The sequence below is a fragment of the Ambystoma mexicanum genome, chromosome 7q, assembly GCF_040938575.1.
Source record: "Ambystoma mexicanum isolate Mex_15411 chromosome 7q, UKY_AmexF1_1, whole genome shotgun sequence".
NCBI classification, from domain to species: Eukaryota; Metazoa; Chordata; class Amphibia; order Caudata; family Ambystomatidae; genus Ambystoma; species Ambystoma mexicanum.
In genome coordinates, this window is record NC_090941.1 from 489,949,988 (window position 1) to 489,968,296 (window position 18,309).

Here is an 18,309-nt window from a genome sequence, read left to right on the forward strand (position 1 = left end):
AAGCATCAGCACTCGAAGCCAGACCTGCGCCTCTGTGGGAATCAGGTGAGCGTTACAGAAAGCGAAGCCTACCCACAATTTCCCACCCGGGCGCTATGGAGACTTCTGAGACTGACCAGCTGGCCCAGCTTTTGGGGGAATTACGGGTAGAGGTGCACTCAGCCCGCCAGGAGACTAACGCTCTCAAAAGAGAACTGATCTTATCTAAGGAAAGAACTGATGACCTAGCCAAAAGGTTATTACAGGCCCAGGCAGGGCACACTCCTTTACCTAATTCCGGAGACATTTCCACATCAATGGGTATGAGTAACCCGGTACAAATTAATCTACCTGGACACATGCCTTTGGCCCCGCCTGAACGTTTTGCGGGGGATCCCAAGAAATATGCCGTCTTTATGAACCAATGTCGTTTACACTTTCTATGCTGACCCGGAGCCTTCCCTAGCGACCAGACCAAGGTAGCCTTTATACTATCTTACCTCAGTGGCAGTGCTGCCGATTGATCTATTCCATTGGTAAATCAGGATGATCCCATTCTCCAGAATTTTCAGGGCTTCCAGGCCAGCATGGAAAGATTGTTCGCTCGACACTCTCAAGGACAGGCCCTTGATAACGAACTGCTATCCTTACGACAAGGTAATCAGGATCTTCTGTCCTACATAGCCACCTTTAACAGACTGGTTGTGGAAACTGGATGGCCAGAAAGCAAAAGGATCACATTGTTTCATCGAGGCCTGCGCGGAGAGCTTAAGGATGTTCTAGCTCAGATAGTAAACCCACCCCAGGTCTGCGCAGACTACATTGACTTGGTGGTTCAACTTGATCACAGACTTCAAAATAGAAAAGCAGATTGGTTCAAGTATGAAAACCGAGCACCGATCAAAACCCACGCTACCTCCAAGAGTACCGACGTATCTGAAACTATGCAAATCGGTGGTGTTAAAGGACCTTTAACGCAGAAAGAACGAGAGAGAAGCCGGCAAATGCAACTTTGTCTGTATTGCGGGACTTCCGGTCACTTTCTTCGAAATTGTCCAGTTAAACCACTTAAGAAGGTGGTTGGAGCTACTGATAATGAATTAGAGACACCTGATTCGGGAAACGACCTAGCCCGGCAAGCGTAGGGGTCCGCTTGCCGAGCTTGAAAACTAACTCTTTGACCTCGCATTTCGTCATGCCAATGGTGCTCGTGGACCCAAAACAGCCTCAGCAGTTGCATGCTATAAAAGCATACATCGACAGTGGAGCTATTGGAAATTACATAGACCGTGAATTGGCTTCCAGGATTAAGCTTCCTCTCCGCCCGAAAGTAACCCAAGATGTCATTACTACAGTAGATGGAACCGAAATAGCCTCAGGGCCTGTAACACATTCCACTGTTGAAGTGACACTGGTGGGTCAGGATGGACATCGGGAAGCAATCGTGTTTGATGTGATCAAGGCCCCACAATTTCAAGTAATTCTTGGAATTCCTTGGTTAGAAACACATAATCCCAGAATTGACTGGCGAGCAAAGAAGGTAAGTTTTCCTGATTGTGAACCAACTTGTTATCCAAGAAATCCAGCTATGGGTCTAGCCACAGCAACTTCCACCCCTGTACAGCTACCGTCAGAATACCAAGAATTCCAAGACGTTTTTCAGAAAGAACAGGCTAACACGTTACCTCCCCATCGGTCTTATGATTGCCAGATCGATCTGGTACCCAATGCTCAACTACCTTGTAGTAGGATTTATGCTCTTACGGAACCTGAGAACCTGCATTTGCGTCAGTATTTAGATCAGTACCTAGCCAATGGTTTTATTCGCCCGTCCAAGTCTCCTGTCTCTTCAGCTCTGTTCTTCGTGCCAAAAAAAGAAGGCGACCTTAGAACGTGTATAGACTATCGCGCCCTAAATCAAATAACGATTAAGAATCGTTATCCTCTGCCCTTGATCCCTGAACTTATCGACCAGGTGAAAGACGCTTGTGTGTACACCAAGTTAGATCTCAGAGGAGCTTATCACCTGGTGCGTATAAAAGAAGGCGACGAATGGAAGACTGCAATCCGCACCAAATTTGGGCTCTTCGAATATCAGGTGATGCCCTTCGGTTTGTGCAATGCACCTGCCGCCTTTCAGTACTTTATGAATGATGTTCTTCGGGAACTTATCGATGTCTGCGTCATTGTTTACATTGACGACATCCTGGTGTACTCTTCTTCAGAATCTGATCACAGAAAACATGTTAGGGCAGTTCTTGAGAAACTGCGCCAGCACAGACTATTTGCAAAACTCGAAAAATGCGTTTTTCATACCACAGAAGTTGAGTTTCTCGGATTCATCCTGACACCTCAAGGAGTCCGAATGGACTCGCGAAAGGTGGACGCCATCCTCAAATGGCCATCTCCAAGCTTGGTGAAGGGAGTTCAGAGCATGCTCGGCTTTGCCAATTTCTATCGAAGATTCATCCCGGAATTTTCCCGAACAGTCCAACCCATCACCGCTCTCCTAAAGAAAAACAAACGCTTCGAATGGACTCTTGAGGCGGAACAAGCCTTCCAGGACCTGAAAACCAAATTCACCTCTGCACCTGTATTGAAGCACCCGCACCCAGATCTCCCGTACATAGTGGAAACCGATGCTTCCAGTTTGGCCATGGGAGCTGTCCTGTCACAAAGAGACCCAAAAACTAACCAACTACACCCAGTGGCCTTTTGGTCCAGAAAATTTTCTCCTCCTGAAATCAACTACGCAATTACCGATAAAGAGTTACTGGCCATCAAATCTGCTTTCAAGGCTTGGCGTCACTACCTTCTCGGGGCAAGACACACCATCACCGTAATTACGGACCACAGAAACTTACAGTATTTAAAGACGGCCAAAGCTCAATCTTCACGACAACTCCGATGGGCTCTATTCTTTGCAGAATTTGATTTTGGAATTACCTATCGCCCTGGCTGCAACAATGGAAAAGCAGACGCCTTATCCCGGATTGGCATGGAAGAACCTAATTCGAGCTTAGAACCTGTGCCCATCATACCTGAGCAAAGAATCTTAGGCTTAACTTCATTGCAATCTATTGAGGATATCCAAACGCAAGTAAAACAACTTCTAGACTCTTCAACCTTACTGGAATGGAGTCAAAAGGGTCCTCATTACACCGTTAAGGCTGACTTACCCTACTTCCAGGAGCGGTTGTTTCTGCCAAGTAAAGAATTGCAAGAACTTGTTATTGCCCATCATCATGAATCTTTACTGGAAGGACACCCTGGTATCGCTAAAACGGAGGAAAAAATCAAACGCCACTTCTGGTGGCCTTCTTGGAGAAAAGACATAAAGGGCCTCATTACGACCCAGGCGGTAAGTTACCGCCTGGGTCGTACCTTTACCACCATGGCGTAAACTATGTTTACGCCATGGTGGTTGGTGGACTTACCGCCCCATTCCGAGGTTGGTGGGGGGGTAAGTCCCCAATCCCCATTTACCCTTCCCCATTCCCATTTTTGCCCCATAGGACATAATGGGAGTGGGGAAGGCGTTAATTACGCCACCGTAAATTACGGTGGCGTAATTAACAACAAGGTCCCTTAGCGCCATGGATTTTAACACCTGCTAAAAGCAGGTGTTAAATCCTCCATGGCGCTAAGGGACCTCGGAATCAGGCGGTAAGGGTCGGCGCTGTTTACGCCGCCGTAAACCCCTTACCGCTTGGGTCCTAATGAGGCCCAAAGTCTTTTGTACTGTCTTGTGGAATTTGCGCCCAAAACAAGGCTCAAAAGAAAAGGCCAGCCGGCCTACTTCAACCCTTGGATATTCCACCGGCACCATGGCACACCCTGTCAATGGACTTTATAACATATCTGCCTCCTTGTGCTGGTTACAACACAATCCTTGTAATTGTGGACCTATTCTCCAAAATGGCCCACTTTATCCCTTTAAAGGGTTTGCCTTCAGCTTCCACCTTGGCCAAGGAATTCCTGGAGAATATAGTTTGCATACATGGTTTCCCTTCCATTTTAGTCTCGGATCGTGGAAGTCAATTTATCTCACATTTTTGGAAGAAGTGTTGCCAACTAGCACAAATAGATGTGTGGTTATCCACCAGCCACCACCCCCAGACCGACGGACAAACTGAGAGAACCAATCAGACTCTCGAGCAATATCTTCGGTGCATGTTAAACCAATCCGAGTTAAATTGGAAAGACATCCTTTGGATTGCAGAATATGCATACAACAATTCAGTGCATTCTGGAACCGGACAAACCCTCTTTTATACTTTGTATGGTCACCATCCTCGGACCTCTGATCTAGATCCAACTCTGACCCTGGAAATGGCCGCAGTAAATCATCTGCATTCCACAATAACCCGAGCCTTCAAAGAAGCTGCAACTCATTTACAGCAAGCCAAGAAAAAGTATAAAGAAAACGCTGATTTGCACCGAAGTAAAACTCCTCCTTACCAAGTAGGAGACCAGGTATGGCTAGCAACTAAACATTTACCCCTCAAGGGCCCGCGAACCTTCAATCCCAGATTCATAGGACCTTATCCCATCAAAGCTATAATCAACCCAGTGGCCTTTAAACTGGATCTACCGTCCAACATGCGTATTCATCCAGTTTTTCATGCATCACTTTTGAAGCCAGTACAACCAGGAACCCGATTGTCCAAGCCTCCAGATCCAGTTCAAATTGAAGGGGAATTAGAATTCGAAGTTAAAGACATTTTAGACTCCAAGGTGGTAAAGTCGAAGGCATATGGCCTCAGGAGAGATCGTGGGAGCCTAGTAACCATATCCACGCACCTCGACTAGTACAACGGTTTCACCGGAGATTTACGAACAAGCCCAAACCCCCGGAGGGAAGAACCTTGGGAGGGGCCTTGAGGGGGGGTACTCTCATGATGCCTACCTCCAAGGAGCCAGGTCCGACCCAGCAACCCCAGAGGCAGGCATCATTTCCCCCAGGGGAGTGCCAGCGGGCCCAAGCTGGGGCCCTTTGGACTCAGTCCTGGCGCCTTAGGCGCCAGGCTCATGTTGGACCTCTGTCCTGGTGCCTTAGGCGCCAGGCTCATAAAGCTAGACATGTGTTCAAGTGTTTTAATGTGCACTTACCTGATGCAGACCATGCTGCCACATCCAGGCCCTCTTGAGGCCTGAATAGGAACTACTTTACCTGTGGGACTACTTTCCACCCGGGTGTGGTCGGGGAAGGATACATACCTGATCGGAGGAAGGATACACACTTGGAACTTCTTCCAAAGCTATTTAAACCACACCCGATCAGCAACTCACGCTTTGCGTTGTTCTGCTCCTCACAGCTGGACGCTCACCGTGTCAGCTCCTGCATCTGGACTTCAGCCACGCCTGTCAGCATCCTGGGTCACCTGCAAAGGGAGACAAGAGACCTACCAGCTAATCTGCACCACGGAGACATCACCGACGATCCTGAAAGGGAAGACCTCATTTTTAAAAAGTATTTTGTTACGATCGCTGCAGCGCTGCATTTCACTCACCTTTCCTGGGTTCCTCCAACTTCAGCAGCGATCATCCGGATACACAGCCACTTCCCAGAGCCTAGAGAAAAAGACAAGAATAAGAGGTGAGAGAAGGAAGGGAATAGGAAAAGCTCAGTTTCCTTCTAAGACTTACCTGTTGGGTCATTCCCATTTCATTTCGGGTCTTGCTGCTTCCAAGCAGGACCCCGGCCCCTATGGGGAAAAAAGACAAAGACATTAGATGAGCGAATGCAAAAACATTACCTGAGCGCTCATCTAGGACTTACCAGATCTTTACTGGAACTGCACGTTTCACTTCGGGTCGGCGCCATATCTCCGGCATTCCGAACCCCGTCCCCTATGGGGAAAAGACATCAACATCAGCACTTTGTTGCAAGAAGTCTCCAAAGGAATCTTCATTCATCACCTGAAAAAAGACAATGAACATTATTATTTAAAGCTTGAACTTTTGAACTTGCAACAGAACTTTTACAGTGCCTTACCAGTATAATCAAGCTTACCTGAACTCCCATCCAACCTCAATCCAGTGAAGTAACTGGGTTCAACGCGCCCCTGCGTCAGAAGCAGGATGGAGAGCTCGTCCTTTCAGACCCTAAGGTGAGACTTCACGGGGAATCGTGGAAGGGTATCGTGGAGGTATGGAAGAGAGTGGGAGGCTTGAGCATAACTCAGTCAGTAGGTAATACTCCCTTTTCACGCACAGGGGAATATTCCTGCGAGCCGAAGAAGCCAGAGTAGAGGGCCCTTCCTGTCCATCTTCAGAGTCCTGCGCTTCACAATTGAAGAAGCATCAGCACTCGAAGCCAGACCTGCACCTCCCTGGGAATCAGGTGAGCGTTACATCCATAAAGGCCTTGACAACTGCCACTATCCACCATGACACCTTGTTATGGGAGGTGGTGTAGGCTGACAGTGCCGGCAGGTGTACCTTGAGTGAATTAAATACTAACCCTGCATCCAGCAGGTGGAACATATAGGTGACAATATTGGAAGGAGTACAATCAATTGGGTTCATTTGTTTATTCTGGCACCAAATAACAAATCTTTTCCACTTATCAAAGTAACAGTGCCTTGTGTTAGGTTTTCTTGACTCTTTTAAGATATCCATACATCTTTGGAGTAAATTGAGATGGCCGAACTCTATGGCTTCTGGATCCATGCTGCCAAGTTCATCGAGTTGGGTTGAGGATGCACTGTTTGTCCTTCATGCTGGGAGAGTAGGTTGTACCAGCACGGGAGTCTGATGGGGTCGCACAACGCCGGTTTGCGTAGGTGTGGAAACCATGGCTGTCTCGCCCACATTGGAGCAACTAGGATGAGCGTCATCGATTCCCTGTGTATCTTGTTGACCACCTTCCTCATTAGAGGAGTTAGTGGAAAAGCGTAGGCAAACATCCCTGACCAATTCATCCATAGAGCGTTCCCCTTGGAGCCTGGCTGGGGGAACCTGGATGCGAAGTCTGGGCATTGTCTTCTCTAAGCCCCACTTAGAGAAGAGATCTTGTACGACTTCTTCGTGAAGTCGCCATTCGTGTTCTTTTGGGAGGGGATCTCTGCTCAGAGCATCCGCTAGTGAATTGAGATCCCCTGGAACATGTTGGGATGACAGGTAAATCTTTCGTCTGAGTGCCCATTTCCAAACTTTCTGGGCAAGCTTGGTCAGGTTTGGTGAACTAGTGCCCCCTTGTTTGTTTAAGTAAAGCATAGCCGTTGTGCTGTCTGTTAGGATTTGCAGTGACATGTTGGATAAGAGGGGTTTGAATGCCCAAAGCGCTCTGAAGACTGCCAGAAGTTCTAGCAGATTGATATGGTTCTGAGCCACTGTGTGAGACCAGAGACCCCGAGCTGTGTGGTGAAGGTAGTGAGCCCCCCACCCTGCCAGCGAAGTGTCTGTTGTGATGACTGCTTGTATCTCTGCATCGTAAAAGGGTTTCCCCTTTGTAAGATTCTCTCTTCTCCACCAGCGAAGACTTTGTACTAGTGTTGGCGAAACAACCACTAGATCGTCCCACTGACCACTTGCTTGAGACCACTGTTTTGTCAACCATTCCTGCATGGGTCACATGCGCAGGCGTGCGTCGGGACCCAGGTAAATGCAAGATGCCATCATGCCTAGCAAACACATCCCTTTGTGTACCCTTATTTGGCGACCGGACTGATATTGAGGAATTTACAGCAACAGATTTCAAATTCTTTCCTCTGACGGAAAGGCCAACCCCTCTTGGGTGTTTAGGACAGCTCCTAGGAACTGTTTTGAGGTGCTTGGCACCAGGCTGGATTTTTTCTCTTTTATTAAGAAACCCAATTGGAAGAGGAGGTTGATTGTTCTTTGAATGTTTAACCTGAAAATTACAGGTGTTTCCCCTGTGATGAGTGAGTCGTCCAGGCAAGGGTACACCGGATTGCCTCCCTCCGTAGGTGCGCCGCCGCCAGTACCTTGGTGAATATCCTTGGAGCCGAGTCTATTCCGAAGGGCAGCACCTTGAACTGTTAATGCTGGCTGTCTATATTGAAACACAAGAATCTTCTTTGCGCTGGGAACATGGAAATATGAAAATAGGCATCTTTCATATCCAATGTTGCCATGTAATCCCCCTTTTTTAGTAGGGGGATTACCTCTTGAAGTGTAGTCATGCAGAATTTTTTGGCTTGACATACTTGTTTGCAGGGCACAAGTCTAATACTGGGCGCATTGTTAGATCTTTTTTTGGCACAAGGAAGTAGGTTGAATAAATACCCTTGTTTACCTGGTTGCCCGGGACGAGTTCTATTGCATTCTTTGCAAGAAGGTGTCATGCACCAGCCCTGGAGATTGGTTTATCGTTGGAAGTACTACTAACATGGCTTCCGGTTTCCTAACTTAATAGTCTAGCTTATTTCAAGATGGCCGACGGAACCTATAACTGTAAAATCAGACCAGCGCACTGCGCGTTGTATCATTTCTTGTTACGTGCGCTGCCAGTCTCTCATAGTGACTAGCCTAACTCCTCTTTCCCGTGTTTTCCCTTTTGTTCAAGTCTTACCTGACCTTCCTTATACTGCCACTCGCAGTGTTTCTATACTTTCAGGTAAGGTGATCGGGATCTATCTAACTGTGCTTGCAGTCACGACGCATACTTCCAATCACTACGCGTATTTGTGTCTGTGTCTCTTTCGGTGACTTCTCTCTGCCTCTGCAATAAGTTTCCGCTTTCGTGGGTTGTTCATCTCTCTTTCTTTACCTGTCTGGTTTTGTCAGCTCCATTTTCTTTTCCGTGCAACTTTGTATCCTGTTCTGAACACCTCTTCTACGTCCTGTCAGTCAGGAGTTTTTCCCGGAAGACTGTGTGAACGCCCTTACTCTTCGGTCTCACTACCCACTGGTTTACCTCTATCTGAACGAGTGTTATCAGTTACTTGGTTCCACCTATATCATCGGAGTTCTAAATCCGGAAGGTTGGCTGACCAGACCTACCAGCAGCAAGACTTCCTGTTAGTGATTGCCGTATCTTTGAATACGGACCGGATTCCGAACGGGGTTTTTTCTGCCAATCGGCTTTTCCCCGTTTTAGGACGTGCTCCTCGGGTTACCTCCGGATCTGTAGCATATTCAGACCACGGGGGCTACCTATGACAAAAAAAAAAGAAGAAGCCTGGAAAAGAGGCAAGAATTAAGACGAAGAAGAAGAGTACAGTCAGCGTGGAGGAGATTCCAGAAGAGACAGGTGAGGAGGAGTCAGGCGAGGAGGAGGTCCAGCCTGACAGAAGGATGGTGATCTCCTCGAGGAGGATTCTTTGGTGCTCCAAGGAGTGTACTTTCTGTCTTGGAAGATGGTTGCGGGGGCATTCTAGTATCTCTATACAGTATCCAGGCACTGTGGACAGCACCCATCTGTCTGAAGTGATCCCTTCCCATGCGTGGGTGAAGGTGGAAATGCGCCTCCCTACTGGGAATGCATGGGAAGGGACCCTGAGCGGAACGTCACTGTTTATTGGGTGGCGTACCACCTCTACCGGGGCTGCCTCTACCCCTAGTGCGGCCCCTGCGCTAACCTCTGGTGAAACCCTGAGTATCCTGGGATTGATTGCTGCCCCATGAGGTTTCTTGATTCTGATCGTAGTTGGAACCCCTCTGGGAGCTTTGGCCGCAAAAGCGACGAAAATTATTATTTCCCCTTTGACATGAGGGCATATTTGTCAGTTGGCCGAGGGATTTTAAGGTCTCATATTCGTCCTTAGGCATCTTTAGTGCCTCCTCCACTGGTTTCCCAAATAGGATTTTCGACTCTACCGGCATGCTATGAGGGTGGCTTGGGTCTCGGGCTTGAACCCAGATTGTCTTAGCCAAGCATGGCGTTTTATTACTGTGCCCTCTGCTATTAATCTCCCTGCATTATCTGCTGCATAGACGTTTGCCTTAAGGATACATCCAGACACAGATCTTCTGTCTGTTGCAATGTGGGCCAACTGGCCCTTTAATGGTTCAGGTGCAGAGGCTATTAGGGCAGCTCCTTGTTCCCATTGGTGTCAATTGTAGCTTGCTAACAGAGTGGTGGTGTTAGCAATACGTGCCTGATATGCTGACGTGGATGCCACCTTCCACCCCAGAGCATATATTTTCTTGCTCTCTTTGTCAGGGGGTGCTTCTGAAGAAGCTAGGGGTGTGCCCGCCCTCTTTCTGGTGGTTGTTACTACCAATGAGTCAGGTTTTAACTGACCCCTTATGTATAAGGGATCTGAGGGAGCGGCCCGAAATCATTTTTCTATTCGTGGATTAACTGCTCGAGTAAGATTGGGGTTACCACAGAGGGATGAATTCTGCGCTGGACTGATTTTAATATGGGGATAGCTTGGGCAATAGCTTTCCTGTCCCCTAGGATTTCTTCTGCGAAATCTCTTTCTTCTTGGACACCCTGTGTGTCTCTTTGAAAATGGGCTACAGCCTTAGCTAGTACCTCATTGAGTAATGGTTGATTATCAACTGGCGAGTCATTCACTGGGGGATCCTTCAGAATAGGGGAGTCAAGGCTGTAGGCTTCTGCCTCATCTTCCTCTTCCTCTTCCTGGTCCTCATCATCCCCATAGTAATCAACCACTGTCTGGTCTTCTAGCATCTGTGTTTCTGACTCCTCACCATATGGCTGGTAAGGTAGAATTATTGAAGGGTCTGAAACTAAACCCTAAGCTCTCAGAACGGAGCCTCTTAGTAGGGGGTTGAGGGGTTTTGGATCCCGAAGGGGCAGAGGTAGCTGGGGTATTCTGATAGCTATGGAAATAATTAGGGTCCTTTTCGTAGAAGTCTACAAAAAAGTACATCCTCCTCATTACCTTATCAATGTCCTCTGAGTTCCACTGCTTGGAACTGGGGATAACTCTCTCTTGCTGTGGTTCTTCATCCATGCCTATATCCTAAGGAATGGGAGGAACAATCAGTCAGGAACCTTGGATCTTTCGATCTTTCTAAAGATGTAGGGTCCTTTTGTTTTTCCTTCTGAACTTGATGTTCTGAGTTTTTTTAATGTTGTTTTTACACCCTCCCATGACTAGAAGAATGTTTTCCTGAACCCGTAGGGTTTTCTGAGTGTTTCGACATCTGGTGTCAAGATTCTGAGGTGTTAGCACGAGATTCGGGAGTCTTGAAAGCAGACGTCGAACGTGCTACTAAAGTAGACGTCGAAAGTGCTACTGAAGTAGACATCGAACGTGCTACTTGGGTGAAGAGGTTGGATTTGTCTTCTGATGACCGGGCCTCAATGACTTTTGATAATGTGGCACCCTTTGCAGCTGTGGGCGGTTGTTGTGTGTCGTGAGGCTAACGTGACTGGGAACGCCCAGAGGACATCTAATCAGCAGACCGCTCTCTCAATGCCTTCTTTTGCTGATCGCTCGACATATGCATCGAATCTCGGCTGGGGCTAATGTAATTGGTGCAAGAGGTGTGTGTTGCACTCTTGCCGGAGGTGTTGTCCCCATAACTGAACCGCCGGTCAGTCCTCCGAGGACGGGGGCTTGCGCCTGAAGTGCCCTTGCTGTCCGATAAGGCGGTGTTGCTGCCATCGCTGAAGGAACCCACGGCGTACATGGCCGCTAGCTGCCTGGCGTAGTGGGCCCAGCGCTTCGTCGAGCGGTCCTTGAGTGTTTTCACCTTGAAGAGTTAACAAGCTCTACAATTGGCCTCGGGATGGTCTCGTGGGGGACACAAGTTACATGTATTGTGTTTGTCTACCCAGGGAAACTTACGTTTACACTTTGGGCAGAATTTAAAGGGAGTACTCTCCATGTGTTACTAATTGGCAGCGGGCGGGTATATGTAGGAAACGAGTGTCTTTGTTTGTGTGTCCACCTCCCACTCTCCCAACTTGCACAGGTACGATGCCAGAGGCCTTCTGAGGCCCGGGCCGAGGCCAGAGCCCTCCGAGGCCCAAAGTCCGTTGTGTAGTCTAGATCTTCGGCGTAGGGTTGGAGAAATCAGGGACATTTTGGAATAATCTTCATAAATGGCTAAAGCCAAGGGAACTCCGCGATATGCTTCCAACAAGTATGGCGGAAAAAAAATTGGAGGGTCCTACACGCATGAGGGATCATGGGTACAGTGGACGTCACACTAGGGATAGTATTACTGGCACACCCTACCTAATTCGACACCCCTTTCCGAACTTCGAAAAACTAACTGTAATACTCTGCAGCTTCCACTAGATGTCGGCCTATGCACAGCATGTGATCTAAGCAGATTCCACAAGCCTCAGAAATATATATATATATATATATATATATATATATATATATATATAATATATATATATATATATATATATTTGGAACAAAAGGAAAAGTAATAAAGTAATTCCACTTTTCTACACAGGGACGGCACTCGAAGCTGTCAGGACGTCAATAATTGTCTCCCAAAATAAATCCACTGTTCGCCACAAAATTCTTATACCATCTCCAGCTTTATTAAAGGCATGACAGAACTACGACGCGTTTCGCAACGCTCCCGTTGCTTGATCACATATATAAGTGAGTATTTTGCACAGCGTTTAAATACAATCGAAAAAAGGGTTTGAACTCTATGGTTCTGCCCAGCACAATTAGTCTCCTTTCTCTTTCTCCTTTTCTCAATCCATAGGGATTTTCCTTTGTGGAACTGCAGGCGGCCATTTTGGAGTGTTTTGGATATCATTCACACTGTCGTCGATGTTATAAAAATATAACAAGTTTATGGTAGACCGGCAGTTTTTGAAGTGTTATACCGCTCATAGTATATACATACAATGCAATATAGCAGACATCAATGTGCCTTGTTGACGAACTTTCAGAGGAGCAGGCTGGATTTCCCAATATGTTTTGGCCATTAAATTAAAAAATCCACTGCATCAGATTCAATGAGAGATCTTCTTTAACACATTGTCCCATAAATATAAGGAAAGAGAGGAAACATGATACTTAGACTCCTCGAACATTTTCGGGATTGTCATTAAAGTGCATAGTGCTGTAAACATAGTGCTGTAGTCATCAATAAAACTAAAAGGTTCTAAAGTGCATAGTGCTCATCATTGTTCCTCACATGCGGACAATTAATTAATTGTCAGTAAACTCATTGATTGTATAGACAGAAAATGGATTCCTAAAGTGCATAGTGCTGTAAACATACATTACTACTGGCAATCAGTATACAATATAAATTAGCATTTAGGGAAATGGAGGCCGAAGTATAGGCAAAGGAAAAGTACAAAAGGAAAAAGATCAGAGAAATTGAAGCTAAAAAGACTGTGCAAGTTTCACTTCAAAAAGTCAATACACATAAAAAAAAATTGAATTTTGAAAAATGTTAAAATATGCTCAGATATCAACAAATTAGGCAAAGCATTGTCATCTGTGAGTTCAAATGCTAAAAGCGAATTATGTCCCAAGAAATGTGTACAATTCCTCATCCAAGTTATGTCCCCCTGGTTTTTTAGTTTGGAAGTCTAAAATACAACGTGTCTCCATATGTCTCAGTTCAAGCTCTCGATTAACACCACGTGGGTTAAGTTTAGTATGATGCACACCAAAAAATCTAAAGCTGTCCAATTAGCTCTGATGTTGGTCTCTAAAATGTACTGCCATGGCTTTGTATTTGGTGCATTTTGAAAAAACAATATTTCTTTTGTTCAGCCACGTGGGTTCCACTTGAGTTACATTTTTCTGTGGCATGAAACTTGTAACTAGTGTGTCTTTGATGGAGACTGACTTCCGGTAGGTTATGTTGACGCGTTGCCCCATGTATGGAAATAAGGCTTCATCAGTTTTCAGGACATGCCAGTGTTTTTGTAATATTTGCCTTATCGTTTTGGCATGTGAACCATACCTGAGTATCAGTCTTACATCATCAGTTTCAAGAGATTGTTCAGGTATTCGATTAGTAGAGAGCAATGCCGCGCGGTCTAGATTTCGAGCTTTGATATACGCTCTTTCAATAATAGCCTTTGGGTATCTTTGTTTACTGAAATTTCGGGCTGTGATTTTACACTCCCTATCAAAGCAGTCCAACTTGCTACAGTTACGTTGAATCCTGACAAACTCACTGTATGGTTTACTCCATTTAAGTGGAGTCGGATGGTTACTTGTCGCAAATAATGGCATGTCCGAACTTGTGGGTTCACGATAAAGTTCAGTACTGATTTCTTTTTTGTCAGTTTTTACCAGTACATCTAAGAAGATTAAGGATTCTTGGCTATGGGTCTCAGTAAATTTAAGATTTAAGTTGTTAACATTCAATATAGTCACAAAATCTAGCCAATCTTGTTCTTTTCCATTCCATAGGACAAACAAATCATCAATGTACCGTAACCAGAGGACAACTTGGTCAGTGTACTTGGTATTAACATTAGTCCAAACAGTGAATTTTTCCCACCAACCCATAGTGAGGTTTGCATAGGGTGGTGCAAAGCTTGTTCCCATTGCCGTTCCACGTAATTGATTGTAATAGACGTTGTCAAAGAGAAATACGTTATTAGTCAAGCATGGGTCTACCATTTCCATAATCATTTGTCCATGACTCAGATAGTTTAACGATCTACTGTCTAGAAAAATATTTGCATGCTTTTTTGCCATCGTTGTGTTGGATGGAAGTATAAAGTGATACTACGTCCAATGTGGCAAACATGAAGTTTCTTTCCCAGGTGATTCCTTCAATTTTGCTGAGGAAGTCTTTTGTGTCACGTAGGTAAGAAGGTAACGTTAAAACTAAAGGTAGTAATGTTTGATCGACGTACTTTGACATATTTTCTAGTGAGGCACCGTTCAGGATAACAATGGGTCTTCCAGGGGGGAAAATCAGATTTTTATGGATTTTTGGCAGGAAGTAAATTGTGGGGATAATGGGAGTTTTGTTGAAAAGATATTTCCAATCGTCATCATCAAGAATATTCAATTCCTGCCATTTACGCAGAAAGCACTCAACTTTAATTTTTATGGATTCCAATGGATTTTCCTCAAGTTTTTCGTAGCAATGTTCATCGCCAAGTTGGCGTTGCGCTTCCTTCACATAGTCTTCTCTATCAAGAATTACAATGTTACTTCCTTTATCTGAGGCTTTTATGATCACATGGTCAATTTCTTGCAGTTCTTTTAGAGTTTTTCTTTGTTTGAGTGAGAAGTTTGGCTTCATGGTGTTTTTGTATAATCTGGCTTTCTTCAGGTCATGAATTACCAAATCCTGAAAGGCTTCAACTTTGCCACCTGGCTGAAACATAGGGTTGAATCTTGATTTAGCTTTTAGATTGCTCTTAATGGGCCAAACGGTTTCTATGTTCAGCATTTCTGGAGTGATGTCAGCGCCTAGATCTGTTGATAGATCGGTGGATTCTAGTTCAGCCAGAGCAGTTAATGCTTCAAAATCCTCAATTGCTACTGCTGTTCGACCAGATAGACTTGATTTGGGTTTTGTTTTAGGTGGATTCAAAATGAAAAATGTCTTCAGACGGATCTTTCTCATATATTTGAAAAAGTCTATTCTTGTTTACATGTAGTTATATCCTGCTGTGGGGCAGAAATTGAATCCGTATTGGAGAACTTTTATTTGATCCTGGTTGAGTGCATACTTTGAGAGATTGATGATGCTTCTGTCAGAGTTGCTGGGCGCTATTGTGCCTTCTTCCTCCCAGAGCGTGTTATTGAACCTTGCTCTGACTCTGAGTTGCTTGTGCCCTTGTCCCCTCCTTGTTTTCTTCTTCCTCCTGACCCTTGGTATTTTCCCCGTCCTTTGCCCATGTTTTTGGTGGGTTTTTTTCTGCCGTCTAGACCGAGCATCCTCATCTCCTCTAAAAAAATTAGTTTTTTTGGGTGAATTTTCGTTGGTGCTAGTTGACGCTTCTGAATCTGAAGTTGTTGCTGCTTCACTTGAGAACGGAATTGTTTCTTTGCTTTCAATACTTTGGTTGGCTATATTTTTTCTCAGGTTGTCGAATCAACGTGCAAAGGTGTAAACTCTTCCTCTTAGGTAATCTTCTTTGTCGCGAAGGAACTTTCTCTGTTTACATAATTTGATGTCTTCCTCATAAGCTTTTAAAGTTATTTCTATACTTTTTCTGAGTTTGTTACCTTCTATATATTCACAGAAAAAATGTTGTTAAAGGGTCATTATGGTTAAGTTACATTAATAAAAACCCATGAAAATCAATGAAAAAACTTTGTTAAAGTGACGTTCTCGTCACAAGTAAAACCGAAAAACCCTTGAAATTCGCCATTTATTTATAAGCTAAGCAACCATAACTCGCGCCACCTCCGTGCACTGCTAAGACTAACACCCAGGACATCAAAAATGACATCACAAATATCCATGGCCACAGGCTATACCTCAGTCGCCAAAGGTATATCACTATTTTTTGTCCCTACATTATGGACATATTTGCAAAACCATGCTTTCAATTACTTGCCAATGCTCCTTGCTTGAGTTTGCTGCAAACCCCGTCTATGTTTTATTTTTGAAAAGTGTCAAAATGTATCTACATAAAATAACCATATAACTGAGCCCCCACTTGACAAAATCCGTTCAGACTTTGCACATACATTCAAGGTTTGGTCTATAATCCTTCTGCAAACTTGTGTGCACATTCGTCAAATGGCAACAAAGTTATAAGCCATCTAAAATGTTCAGACCCCGCCTCTAATTTTGATCCCTCTTGACAAAATCCCACCAAACTTTGCATATCCATTCAATTCTGGGTCTAAAATCTTTTAGCAAACTTCTGTGCCGATCCGTCAAATGCAACCAAATCTATAAGCCTTTCAAACATTTTGGGACCTGCCCTCTACTTTTGCTCCCTCTTGGCAAAACAGCACCAGCAGAACCATTCAGGGTCAGGTCTAGAATGATATTAAAAAATGTTATGCAGTTTCATTGAGTGGCGACAAAGCTATAAGCCATCCAAAAACTGCTTTTCACCAACCATGTAACTCAAAAATAGGCATGGATGCCCCCAAACATCTGAAATGTTCGCGAACATCACAGGACTGTACCCGAACATCTGGACTGTTCGCAGACTTTGGGGATGAAAAACCACCTGTTTTTTGGCTTCTTATGGCCATATCCAATCCTATCCTCATCACTCCTCACCTCCGCAGAGATTATTTAATTAGATTGACAAGTGCAATGTTGTGTTTTTAATATGTTTTTACTGCAATGGTTGCGGACAACGGGCACTGTCCACAAATCCAACATGGCGGGCGTTTCCAATAAATATGACACACGTCATGCTTTTCACCATCCAATCAACGGGCGCATCTGATGTCCGCAGACATCGCGCCGCCCTCTTGACCAATCGGAGGCCGGTCTGCAGACCGGAGAGGGAAGTGAGTCCGTGGACCGAACCCAGATAACACTATCATTTGTGCCTACTTTTTGGCCGTTTAAAAAAAACTACTGGACAGATTTACACCAAATTTACAAAAGCACGCATTCAGGACCAATCCGCCAACCCTGGCACAAATTTGGTCAAACTACACATTTTGGGAACCCCTTATAACTCTGCCCCCCCTGCACAAAACCTCACCAAAGTTCACAAAATCTAACTGATGGGGCCATATAAATCTTTTTGGAAAGTTTCGTGAGAATTCGTCTGGGGGGACAAAGTTATAAGCTGCCCAAAAAGTGCTCTTCCTATGGGTTTAGGAACATAACCATAACTACAGTGCCACTACCGCAGGCCCTGTAATATATGTGTGTGTATATATATTATGTGTGTGTCTTTAACCAAACTATACCACCTAGCCGCAGCGAACCTGGTAGGCACTCAGCAGATGGTACATTATTTCTGTGACAAAAGTAGGGCAAAAATGCTCCAAGTCACACCAACAACTCCATAATTGAGAGAGAGAGCGAGAGAGGGGGGGGAGGAGAGAGAGTAAGAGTGAGAGGGAGCAGCTCTCTGCATAGGCCACTGGTAGGGGTTTGGGGAGGAGACCTGTCTATTTTCCCTTGTTAGATTTGTTCATGTTTTGCAGACGTCTAATGTTTTGTCATGCCTTGTATCACCATTCTATTTTCTACCTTATACTATACTGCCCAGTTGCTCCACTGTGATTCTGCGTGTTGGAATCCGCCACTGAAATTTTGCTCTTGTGTGTCCCACTGTCATTTTGCCGCTTTGAGGTTTTTCTCCATGGGTTCCCACTGTAGGTGTGCTCGCTGGTGCCCGATGCAAATACAATACTCTGTGTTTTGCTCTCCGACGTTCAGTATAGTTCACGTGACTGGCTCCTAGATAACAGATCTTGTAGCATGATGAGGTTTTCCTAGGGACCCCAAAGGACATGGCCTTTTCTACATTTCTCCTCTGAACAGCCCTCAAAAACC